Source organism: Felis catus, chromosome D3 (genome assembly GCF_018350175.1).
Source record: "Felis catus isolate Fca126 chromosome D3, F.catus_Fca126_mat1.0, whole genome shotgun sequence".
NCBI lineage: Eukaryota > Metazoa > Chordata > Mammalia > Carnivora > Felidae > Felis > Felis catus.
The window spans coordinates 44,406,862-44,420,510 of NC_058379.1; the positions used below are offsets into that span (position 1 = coordinate 44,406,862).

Sequence of the window (13,649 nt, forward strand, 5' to 3'; positions counted from 1 at the left end):
TGACAAAATCCAGTATTTGTGAGGTTGTGGAATATAGAACTCTAAGAACATGCTGCTGGGATGAAATAAAATAAACACTTAGGAAATTTGGTACTTTCTTATAAAGTTAAATTTCATGTACCCTGTGACTCAAATTCCAGTCCTAAATATTTACCACCCAAAATAAAAACATATGAAAAAACAATAAAAGCATATGACCACAAAAAGACCTATATAAAAATGTTTCTATTAGTTTTACACATAATAGCCAAAATGTGGATGCAACTCCCTGCATCAATTACTAGTAAACTGTGGTATTTTCATGCAATGGAATACTTAGGAGAAAAAAACAAACATAAGCATGTTGTTTATGCAACATGAACGAAATTTTTAAAAATCATTATGTTAAGGGAAGGAAGTCAAACACTGCATAATCCCACTTATATGCGGTTCTAGAAGAGGCAAAACTCATCTATAATAACAGAAAACACAACAGTGATTACCGGGAGTCAGGAACATACCTGAATACATTCCAAGAGACCTTTTGGGGTGATGGAAATGTCCTTTATCTTGGAGTGTTAGCTCCACAGTGTTCATATGCCCAAACTTATCAAACTTTACTGTCTTAAACTGTGCATTATACTAAATGCACATTTAAAAACCCATTTGGCAAAAAAAAAAAAAAAAAAAAAAAAAATTATGAGGCTTTCAGGGTCGGAGATCTTTTTAAGAAGCTACAAATATTGGGGCGCCTGGGTGGCGCAGTCGGTTAAGCGTCCGACTTCAGCCAGGTCATGATCTCGCGGTCCGTGAGTTCGAGCCCCGCGTCAGGCCCTGGGCTGATGGCTCAGAGCCTGGAGCCTGTTTCCGATTCTGTGTCTCCCTCTCTCTCTGCCCCTCCCCCGTTCATGCTCTGTCTCTCTCTGTCCCAAAAATAAATAAACGTTGAAAAAAAAAAAAATTAAAAAAAAAAAAAAAAGAAGCTACAAATATTGGGGCGCCTGGGTAGCTCAGTCGGTTAAGGATCTGACTTCAGCTCAGGTCATGATCTCACGGCTGGTGGGTTCAAACCCCACGTCGGGCTCTGTGCTGACACCTCAGAGCCTGGAGACTGCTTCAGATTCTTTGTCTCCCTCTCTCTGCCCCTCCCCTGCTCATGTTCTCTCTCTCTCTCATAAATAAAAAAACATTAAAAAAAACTTTTTAAAAAAGTTCTTTTTAAAGTTACAATTAAATCTGATATAGTACTAATTGGCTTTTAAATATAACTTACTCATAAATAACAAGTTTTTCTCTTCACAAAATAGCAAAATCAATACCTAACAAGTGGAAGCATTTTCATATTAAATACAGTACATAAAAAATAACTTACTTTTTTTTAAGTAAGTTCTATGCCCAACATGGGGTCTGAACCTACAACCCTAAGATCAGGAGTTGCATGCTCAACCAACTAAGCCAGCCCGGCACTCCCATAAAAAAATAATTTAAAACAAACAAACAAAACTCACACCAGATATGTAAATATCATGTACTCAGGAACAAAAGTCAGTTCCTCCAGGGAAGAACAGTGCCTTCTTTTTTTATGTTCCCAACAAGCACTTTACTCAATGCACAAATATTTATTATACCTCTAATACAGGATTTATCAGTTATATAGGAAGTATGCTTATATAATGTATGTCCTCCACTATAATAAACGCTCTAAATCATTTCTGCACCCCAGTTATCAAACAGTAATTATTTGTCAACCTACAGATGATGGATTTGACCACAAAAAAAAAAAAAAAAACGGTATCTTAGAGCTGAAGAGCCTGTTATCTACTGGCATTAGACTCTTGAAAACTGCAAAATACCTCAAGAATAGTTGCCTCAAGGGGCGCCTGGGTGACTCAGTCCGTTAAGCGATCAACTCTTGATTTTGGCTCAGACGATGATCTTACAGTTTGTGAGATTGAGCCCTGTGTACAGCTCCACTCTGACAGCATGGAGCCTGCTTGGGATTCTCTCTCTTCCTCTCTCCCCTATTCTACTCGTTCTATCCCTCTCTCAAAATAAATAAATATTTAAAAGCCTGCTTGGGATTCTCTCTCTCCCTCTCTATACTCCTACCCCATGTGCACATGTACTCTCTCTCTCTCTCGTTCTCTCTTTCTGAAAAATAAACTTTAAAAAAAAAGAAAAAAAAAGAAAAAGAAATGAGGCACCTGGATGGCTCAGTCGGTTCAGTGTCCAACTTCTGCTCAGGTCGTGATCTCATGGTTCATGAGTTCGAGCCCCATGTCAGGTTCCCTGCTGTCAGCACCAAGCCTGTTTCAGATCCTCTGTCCCTCTCTCTCTCTCTCTCTGCCCTGCCTCCGTTTTCTCTCTCTCTCAAAATAAAAACATCACACACAAAAAAGAAAGAAAATCTATTCTACATAAAGCATAAGAAAACATACTTTTAAAAAACCACAAGATACGTGAACTTACCCTACCAGACATCAACAATTAATAAAATCAGGGTGCCTGGGTGGCTCAGTCGGTTGGACGTCCAACTTTGGCTCAGGTTATGATCTCATAGATTATGGGTTCGAGCCCCGCATCGGGCTCTGTGCTGATGGCTCAGAGTCTGGAGCCTGCTACGGATTCTGTGTGTGTGTGTGTGTGTGTGTGTGTGTGTGTGTGTATGTGTGTGTGTGTGTGTGTGTGTCTCTCTGCCCCTCCCCCACTCACTCTCCATCTCTCCCAAAAAAGGAATAAACATTAAAAATTAATTAAAATCAGTAAAGCCATAGTAATGTGTTATACTGAAGGACAAATAGAACAATGGAACAGACTAATGACACAAAGCAGAGTGCCCACAATCAGACTCATGAATGTATGGTCAACGGCTTTTTTTTTTTAATTTTTTTTTTTTTTTTTTAATTTTTGAGAGAGAGACAGAGAGACAGATAAAGAGGAAGACATAGAATCAGAAGCAGGCTCCAGGCTCTGAGCTGTCAGCACAGAGCCCAACATGGGGCTCGAACCCACGAACCATGAGATCATGACCTGAGCTGAAGTCAGACACTCCACTGACTGAGCCACCCCGGAGCCCCGGTCAACTGCTTTAAGACAAATACTACTACAGCTGGGAAAATAGATTTTTTAAAGAAACAGTGCTGACACAAACAGTGGGGGGGGGAGGAAAACTGGTTTCCTACTTTGTACCATATACTAAAGTCAATGCCAAATTGAATACAGACACAAAATGTGAAAGGTGAAACTTACAAAGTATTAGTACACAAAGATGATATTTTCTAAAATCCTACAAATCAATTAAACGGCCAACTGAAGGAAAAAAGGACAAGAAATTTAAACAAGTTCATCACAAAAAGGAGGAGGAGGAAGGAAGGGGGGAGAAGAGGAGAGAAACTCAATAGGGCAATGGACAAACACCACAATGGCTAAAATTTTAAAGTTTAAGAAGACAAAGTATTGGTAAGAATGTGAGGTAAAAGGGCACCTGGGTAGCTCAATCAGTTAAGCGACTGTCTCTTGATTTCAGCTCAGATCATGATCTCCTGGTTTGTGGGATCAAGCCCAGTATCTGGCTCTGCTCGGACAGCATGGAGCCTGTTTGGGATTCATTCATTCATTATCTCTCTCTCCACCCCTCCCCCATTCACATGTGTGCATGCTCTCAAAATAAATAAACTTAAAAAATAAAAAAATAAAAAAAGAATGTGAGGTAAAATATTGCTGGTAGCAGTATCTATTATACAAACACCTTGGAGAATAGGTCAAAAGAGCAACCAGTCTATAATGAAACAGATGGCTAAAGAATCCCAAAAGGAACCTTGAGGCTAGTGGGAGTGCACACAGGAAAGGGAGTGGATTTTAAGTATGAAAAATCTGACTGTCAGGCATGTGACATTTGGGGGGGAAACTGTGCAAGCACCTTTTTTTTTTTTAACGTTTATTTGTTTTTGAGAGAGAGCAAGCAAGTGGGGAAGGGGCAGAGAGAGGGAGACAGAATCCGAAGCAGGCTCCAAGTTGTCAGCGCAAAGCCCAAGATGGGGCTTGAACTCACGAACCATGAAATCATGACCTGAGCTGAAGTCAGACACTCAAACGACTGAGCCACCCCCGCGCTCCTGCCCTACCACCTTAAAATATTAGGCAAAAAAAAAGCAAGGCAATTATTAACTCCAAGGGGTAAAAGGGGGGGGGGGGAGATATAGTTTCAGAATACTCAGCTCAGCAGTAAAACATTTACATAGTTATAACAACACTCACTACTGGCTTAACCAGCAATTGAAATAGAACTCTTTTAAGGGGATATGGGGAAGGAAGCAGGAGAGCTAAATTTTTAACTAAGAAGGCAGAAAGTAAGTAACATCTGAAATTGATAAATCAAAATACAGCAGTTATTGCATACCACCAAAAATATGGAGTTAGATACTAAGAGTAACAGCTAGAAGAATAAAAGTGGTAGCTTCTGGAGAAAGGTATTAGGGGATAGGGAAAGGTTAGGAATGGAATGAGATTTGTCATTGTAAGGCTGTTAGTGCTATTTGACCTTAAAAATACACAAGATTCACTGTGAAAGTTCTGAAAAAGTTCTCCACTCTTATTTCATTTCTGTCAGTGTATCCTGGCATCCAACAGGTCTCCTCTATTGACGTATAAAGGTTTTAGCCATTTTTTAAATTTAGAGTGCACAATCTATTTTAAAATCTCACCAAAATGGAAATCCTGAAAATTATTTACCCCGACTCAACAAGTCAAAGAAAATGAGATTTTTTTTAAGTCTAGAAATGCAAGAGAATGTAATACAATTCAAGTACAAAAAAATTAAATTAATAGGAATACTACCCACAGAGAGATTTTTATTGGCTACTAAACATCTGAAACTTTAACACCTGAACTCCTAATCTTGCCTCCTAAATCTAAAGTTTTCAAAGAACTCTCATCTCAGTAAATGGCAGGTTCATCCTTGAGTGTCCAACATAAAACTTTGTGCAGTCATTCCCAATTCTTCTCCTAAGCTTATGCAATTTGTCATTAACAAATCCTGTCTACCTTCAAAACACATCCATAACGTGACCACTTAAAATCTCTACCACTTCCACCCAGGTCCAGGTCATCATTTATCTGTCACCTGGATTTTTACCAACAACTTCCTAATTCCTAACTCTGCCTTCAGTTTTGCTCCTCCCTCCCCACTTCAGCTTCTCCACAGAACAGCCACATGATCCTTTTAAAACTCAAGTCAGGCTGTTATTTCTCTGCTCAAAACTCTTCAGTGACTTCTCATCTCAATCAAGAGTAAAAGCAAAGGCTGATGTTAACTATTAACTACTTGCTGGTTTTGTCCCTACTCACTCTGCTCCAGTTAGGTTGGTTCCCTTGCTATTATTTCTTAAATGCATTAAGCATGTTCCCACCTGAGGCTAAAAAGTGTTCCAGGCAAAGGAAACAGCTCTGCTTTCAAGGAATTGATATATATATTTTTTGTCCCAGAATGCAGCAAAAGACAACTTACCCAAAATACAAAAATTTGTTTTGCTACCAAAAGTAGTATACACACACATGCACATGCACCACACACACACAATTCATACACCAAAAAAAGATGTAACAAGCCTAAATTTTTTTTTAATGTTTTATTTATTTTTGAGACAGAGCATGAGCAGGGGAGGGGCAAATAGAGAGGGAGACACAGAATCCAAAGCAGGGTCCAGGCTCTGAGCGGTCGGCACAGAGCCCGACATGGGGCTCGAACTCACAAACCGTGAGATCATGACCTGAGCCAAAGCCAGATGCTTAACCACTGAGCCACCCAGGAGCCCCGTAACAAGCCTAAATTAAAACAAATTAGCATTTTTAACAGAGCATGAGCATAGCCACAGTCTATTAGTACCAAGTAAAACTGATTGAAGGATACAGAGATGACTGAATTTTAAGAATTCTATTATTATAGGGCATCAACCAGCCAAATAAAATAATTATCACATCAATGTAACTCCTTCACCAAAAAAAAAAAACAAAACAAACAAACAAACAAAAAAAAAAACCTTCATAAGATGAAAACAGCTTTGTTCTACACAGCCTTAGGACTATTTTACCTAATCTGCTCTTAGTATTTCAAACATCACTGGAAACTTCCAGCCAGGTCAAAGTGCAGTTAACTCCATCAAAAGATTTACTGTAAAATCCAACTCAGTACACCTCTCAATTCCACTCTCAGTTCTGAAAATCAAATATTCTTCAGGCAATCACAAAGGTCCTCTGGGAGACAAAATCACCCGTGTGAGCATCTGGCTTTATTTTAATGTTTATTTATTTGAGAGAGAGAGAGAGAGAGCATGTGCATGCATGCCCGCACACACGCACAAGCCGGGGAGAGGCAGTGGAGGAGAGAGAGAGAATTGGGCTTCATGCTCAGCACAGAGCCCAATGCAGGGCTCAATCCCACGACCATGAGATCGACCTGAGCTGAAATCAAGAATCAGACTCTCAAATAACTGAGCCTCCCAGAAGGCCCTGGCTTACCTTATTTTAATTCCTCTAGTAGCAGTATCTGCTGGGTAAGCCAAATGCTGGAGCTACACTATTTTCAGCAACTTTCTGAGTCCTGCACTATATTCGAGGCCTAGTGTTTGGTGATTCCTATTTTCTTCCACAAAATCCAGCTCTATAAATGGAGTCTTCTCTTTCTTATTTCTGTGTGTGTCAATTCACTCACCCACTATCTAAGGTAATCCAAGTATTTCTTACATTCTAAACACACCCCAAAAATAGAGATGAAAAAAACGTTTTAAGTAACAAAGTTTAAGGGCCCCTGGGTGGCTCAGTCGGTTAAGCGTCCGACTTCAGCTCAGGTCATGATCTTGCAGTTTGTGGGTTGAGCCCCATGTCGGGTTCTGTGCTCACTGCTGACAGCTCCAGGCCTGGAGCCTGCTTCAGATTCTGTGTCTTCCTCTTTCTCTGCCCCTCCACTGCTCAAGCTCTGTCTGTCTCTCTTTCTCAAAAATAAACATTAAAAAAAATTAAATAACAAAGTTTAAGCCAATTACTGCTAACCAGAAACACATAACGTGTCATAACTGAAGCCACAAAAGACCACTAACAGAGAATGCAACAGAAAACACACACAATAACACAAGATATTGTCCCTAATAAATTTTTCCAAACATTGAAAGCCTAAATCTATTACACAAATGGCTCCAAAATATGTGGGAAACATGCTCTTCAACTCATTTTAAGTGGCATATATGGTTGGGAATCAAAAATTTAGGAAGAACAAGGGCACCCAGGTGGCTCAGTGGGTTAAGTTAAGCGTTGGACTTCAGCTCAGGTCATGATCTCACAGTTCATCAGTTCAAGCCCCAGATCAGGCTTTCTGCTGTCAGCACAGAGCCTGCTTTGGATCCTCTGTCTGTCTGTCTGTCTCTCTCTCTCTCTCTTGCACCCTCTCAAAAATAAATAAAACTTTAAGAAAAAAATTTTTTTAATTAGGAAGTACTCCCCAATAAATAATATTTTAGCAACAAGAGACCCACTATCATCAAGTAAGCTCTATCTTAAGAAGAAAAGCAGAAATACCACTGTAAAAACTGTTCTCAGAATTAGTCATCTTGATAGAAAAACAAATTGCAAAATTCCTGTAATTTTCTCAATAGACTGGTAATAGTGATTCAGTAAAACTCAACATTAATTAAACTTCTAAAAAAGTTAGACATGGGGGTGCCTGGCTACCTCAGTCAGAAGAGCATGTGACTCTTGATCTCAGGATCTTAAGTTTGAGCTCTATGTTGGGGACAGAGTTTACTTTTTAAAAAGTTGGGGGTGGGGCACCTATCTGGTTCCTCAGTACAGCATGTGACTCTTGATCTTGGAGTTGTGAGTTCAAGCCCCACACTGGACATAGAACTTACTTTTTTTTTTACTTTTTTTTTTTTAATTTTTTTTTTTCAACGTTTATTTATTTTTGGGACAGAGAGAGACAGAGCATGAACGGGGGAGGGGCAGAGAGAGAGGGAGACACAGAATCAGAAACAGGCTCCAGGCTCTGAGCCATCAGCCCAGAGCCTGACGCAGGGCTCGAACTCATGGACCGTGAGATCGTGACCTGGCTGAAGTCGGACGCTTAACCGACTGCGCCACCCAGGCGCCCAGAACTTACTTTTAAAAAAAAGGGGGTGGGGGAGTGCACCTGGGTGACTCAGTCAGTTAAACATCCAACTCTTGATTTCAGCTCAGGTCATAATCTCACAGTTTGTGGGGTTGAGCCTGGTGCAGAGCCTACTTGGGATTCTCTCCCTCTCGGTCTTTCTGCTGTATGCACACTCTCTCTCTCTCTCTCAAAGGTAAATAAACATAAAAAAAAAAAAAGGTATAAAAGCTGCATAGCTACATATAATTTTCTAAGAAAGAGATAAATGAATGTCATGTACCACTGTACTAACAGACAAAACACAATACACATTAAAACATCAACAGCAGTAAAAGTTGGGAGATGAAAGGGTACACAAAGAATGAATACTTTCACATTTTACTTATATATTTATGCAATCTTTGAATCTTTCGTATCAGAAATGAACACACTTTATTAGCTGTGAAGTAAAAAACTATATACTGTTTATATTGATGTAAAATATACTGGGAAAGCTCAAAAGTGAATCTGAATACACCTATGCAATAACTTGTACACAAACATTCTTAGTATTTTTCTTAATAGTCAAAAAGTGGACACAATCTAAATGTTCATCAACTGACGAATGGATAAACAAAATGTGGTATACACATGTAATAGATGGTATTTAGTTATAAAGTACTGATAACATGTAATAGACTGTATTTAGCTATAAAGTACTGATACAAGCTACATGGATTAACCTTAACATTATGCTAAGCAAAAGAAGGTAGTTTATATGATTCAATTTATATGAAATGTCCAAAACAGACAAATCTATAAAAACAGATACACTGGTGGTAGTAAGGGGCTAGGAAGGAAATGAGGAGTGACATACTAGTACAGGCATTTTGGGGGGATGATAAAAATATTGTAAAATTAGACAGTGGCAATGGTTGTACAACTCTGTTAATATACCATCTCCATAAAGCTGTACCAAAAAGTGAATATGAAATGATATGGATTTTAATATGCATCAAATATTTAAAGTAAGCCTAAATTTGTCTTGAAAATTATCTTTTTTTGTTTTTGAAAAAAAGCCTCACTTAGTGACTTCGCTTAGTGACAACAAACTTTCAAATATTAATTGAACTGATTTAACAAAATAAACTTCAAACTTTCACAATAACAAAATTATCTTCTTAAAAGTTCCTAATATTTGTTTTATTCAATAACTGAATTTTCTGAGTGAAAATATTCTAAAACTTTATATATTTAAAAAAAATATTTTTTGATGTTTATTTATTTTTAAGTGACAGAGTGCAAATGGGAGAGGGGCAGGGAAAGGGAGACACAGAATCCAAAGCAGGCTCCAGGCTCTGAGCTGTCAGCACAGAGCCCCAAGTGGGGTTCAAACTTACCAACCGCAAGATCATGACCCCAGCCAAAGTTGGACGCCTAACCGACTGAGCCACCCAGGCGCCCCTAAAACTTTATATTTTAAATATATACAGTGACAGATAATAGAGCTAGGCATATTCCCTAACCTCAAATACCTTGGAGGAAAATTATTTAAGCAGTACATATCTGGAACTATATATGTGACTCTTTTGGGGGGAAGGAGGGGGAAGAGAGAGCACAAGTGAGCCAGGGGCAGAGAGTGAGAGAGAATTCCACAAGGGAGGGGGGTGGCGGGGGGGGGGGGGGAGAAGAAGGAGAGAAGCAGGGCTTGTTTCTTTGTGGTTTGGTTTGTGGTTTGTTGTTGTTTTTTTTTTCATCCGAAGCGGGGCTCAAGCTCACACACCATGAGATCATGACCTGAACCAAAGTCAGATGCTTAATGATTAAGCCACTGGGTCATGAGTACAAGTCCCACATTGGGACCTGAAGCTTACTTCAATCAATCAATCAATAATAAAAGATTAAAATACATAGCACTTGGCTAAGTTGGTAAAGCATGTGATTCTTGATCTCTAGGTCATTAGTTCAAGCCCCAAATTGGGACCTAGAGCTTACAAAAAAACATAAAATAAAATGGAATTATATCTGCATTATAAAGAATAACATTTATCAGAAAAACTATACTATCTACAGGAAAAAAAAAGTTAATTATATTTGCCTTTCTCTTAACCATCAATAAAGATGATACAAAAGCAACATTTCCTAATATAAAGTCCTTAGAATAATTGGCACATCATAAGCACTTGTTAAATATCAGCTATAATAATAACTATAAGAATATTACTGATACAGGGGCGCCTGGGTGGCGCAGTCGGTTAAGCATCCGACTTCAGCCAGGTCACGATCTCGCGGTCCATGAGTTCGAGCCCCACTCGGGCTCTGGGCTGATGGCTCGGAGCCTGGAGCCTGTTTCCGATTCTGTGTCTCCCTCTCTCTCTGCCCCTCCCCCGTTCATGCTCTGTCTCTCTCTGTCCCAAAAATAAATAAACGTTGAAAAAAAAAAATTTTAAAAAAGAATATTACTGATACAATAATATTTGCTATAAAAAAGAAAACATTTACCTTAGTTACTCCTGGTTTCACTTAACTGCTGGACAATTTCATTTCCATATTATCATTATCCCTTTCAACTTTAACAACTACGTTAATTCTAAACTATTCAATTATTTACACTAAAGCAGTTCTCAAGGTGGGACCATGGGGATTCCAGGGATCCTTTCAGGAGATTCGTTAGCTCCAAATCATTCTTGAGTAAAAGATCAACTCAAAGTGCAAAACAGACCAATGAATTTTAACACAACGTTGTACAAAAAGTATATAGAAATGGTTTCAGATTCTACGTTGCAGCTAACCTTTAAGAAATTACCACTGGGGCGCCTGGGTGGCTCAGTCGGTTAAGCGTCCGACTTCAGCTCAGGTCACGATCTCACAGTCCATGAGTCCGTGAGTTCGAGCCCCGTGTCGGGCTCTGGGCTGATGGCTCAGAGCCTGGAGCTTGCTTCCAATTCTGTGTCTCCCTCTCTCTCTGCCCCTCCCCCGTTCATGCTCTGTCTCTCTCTGTCTCAAAAATAAATAAACGTTAAAAAAAAAAATTAAAAAAAAAAAGAAATTACCACTTGTTTAAAAAAAATATTACTATTTGTTGAGTTTTGTTATAGAATCAAAGAATATCACAATTATCTGAAAAGATTACTAAAGCACTCCTCCCAACATATTGATGTGAAACTGAATTTTCTTCATATACTTCAACCAGAACATATAACTGAATGCAAAGCTGATAGGAGAATCTAGCTGTCTTCTATTAGGCCAAACATTGAGGAGATTTACAAAAATGTAGAAGAGTTGCCATTCTTTCACTAATGTTTTTTGCTTTATAACTAAAATTTAAGTTGAAAAAAATTAATTGTTTTGGAAAATGGTTGTTTTTCAAAATTAAAAAATGTTATTTATATTAGCCTGTAATTTATCAGTTATTTTAATGAATATATTAACTTAAAATACAATAATTATCAATATAAACAAAAGCTATTTGAAATCCTACATAATTTTTAAGAGTGTAAAGGGATCCTAACCAAAAACTCTGAAAACCACTTCATTAAAGTAATACTTAATATCCCACTTTTATTTATATTGAGTCTTCATCTCTATGAATCCCCCATATGCAGCCATAAATGTTTAAAGTAAGCTGAAGAGAACAGAGGACATAAATCTTGCTTTCTTCAGATGTACTGTAACACAATTAAGCATAAGATACAGCCCCCTCAAAAAAAAGAAAGGATGGGGCGCCTGGGTGGCACAGTCGGTTAAGCGTCCGACTTCAGCCAGGTCACGATCTCGCGGTCCGTGAGTTCGAGCCCCGCGTCAGGCTCTGGGCTGATGGCTCGGAGCCTGGAGCCTGTTTCCGATTCTGTGTCTCCCTCTCTCTCTGCCCCTCCCCCGTTCATGCTCTGTCTCTCTCTGTCCCCCCAAAAATAAATAAACGTTGAAAAAAAAAAAAAAAAAAAAGAAAGGATGGCCAAGTTAACTGAATGATCCGTTTACCAAAAGTAACTAAAGTAGTATAATACAGTTGTAATACACAACTTACACAGAAATAGAGCCAAAGAACTTCAACTGTGCCGAGAAAAGGACGCACAGAAAAATTGGGGCTGCAGAAGGGGTAATACAGTTCTTAAGTCAATTACTTATAACAACAATTTTACTGGAGTTGATTTCAAACTACCATCTGAATTCTGATCACCTTCAATAAGAACTCTGTATGTAACATAAATTTGCCAAAAGAAGTCACGAAAAAGTATTTACTTATTTAATAGTCCATTCTTTTGAATTATGCAATGCTAGCTACCTTCGTTATTACAATAAATACAATCAACTTGTGGGGTGACTGGGTGGCTCAGTTGGGCTGGGTTTCAGTACATCTTGGTTTGGTGATCTCATGGTTCCGTGTTTTGAGCCCAGCATGGGGCTCTACCTTTCTCTGCCTATTCCCCCACCCCTCTCTCAAAATGAATAGTTTAAAAAATATTTTTAAAAAATACAATCAATTTGTTCTATAATATAAATACCAAGCTAAAAAACTCTATCCAGCAATCGTGGGGGGGGGGGGGGAATAAAGGCATTCATTAATTAGGGCCCTTTTCCCTTTCTTCTGGAAGCATAATTTATCAATTTAAATGCCTAGTACAAAACCTTGTATGAGGCTGATGTTAAAAAAATTATTGTTCACTGGGGCGCCTGGGTGGCGCAGTCGGTTAAGCGTCCGACTTCAGCCAGGTCACGATCTCGCGGTCTGTGAGTTCGAGCCCCGCGTCGGGCTCTGGGCTGATGGCTCGGAGCCTGGAGCCTGTTTCCGATTCTGTGTCTCCCTCTCTCTCTGCCCCTCCCCCGTTCATGCTCTGTCTCTCTCTGTCCCAAAAATAAATAAACGTTGAAAAAAAAAAATTATTGTTCACCACAGAATTTTCACACTGTTCAATGAGAAATAACAGCAAAATTTTCCTTGGCCAGGAATGAGTAAGGTGGGCAGAAGCTTCGTCCTAAGAAGGGTACTTCTTAAGTCATACATCTAACCTAAGGGGGCATACACTTCATTCTGCCTGAAAGGGAGAAGTGTCTGTTAGAGTTTTCTCGTTTCTAGGCCTGAATTTGCAGCTTCCAAATTAACCGCTTTTCAAGCACTTTTCATCCTACTCTAATATCTAATTCCATAGTAAGAATTTTTAAGTTTTTCAAATTAAAAACAGTTCCATTGTGGTAGATGCCCTATGTAACGCAGAAACTAAGGACCTAATACAAAGGCTGAATATAGTACAGTCCACTGCAACAAGAAGGTTTTAAATTGAAATCCGTGTTTTATCAGCTTTTTAAAAATTAAAGAGGAAAAAACAAAACCCACCCACATCTTACTATTCCACCAAGTAGTACCCTTTTATTGGTTTTTGCAAAGGCTATTTATTAAAATATCATGTGATAATACTATTTAAATACTGGGTGCTGCAATTACTTCCTGCTGTATAAGAATACCATTTCAATTCTAAAGGCTACAAAGAACAAAGTTCACAGTACCTCTCAAATCACAACGATTTAATTCTTTCCTCTCCCCCCACTGTGC

General features: G+C 38.8%; 1 protein-coding gene across 5 annotated transcripts in view; it reads right to left on the reverse strand.

The window, feature by feature from the left end:
* ESCO1 (establishment of sister chromatid cohesion N-acetyltransferase 1) overlaps positions 1-13,649 on the reverse strand; it is a 75,716-nt gene that overhangs the window by 60,993 nt on the left and 1,074 nt on the right. The gene's annotated exons all lie outside the window — the stretch shown is intronic.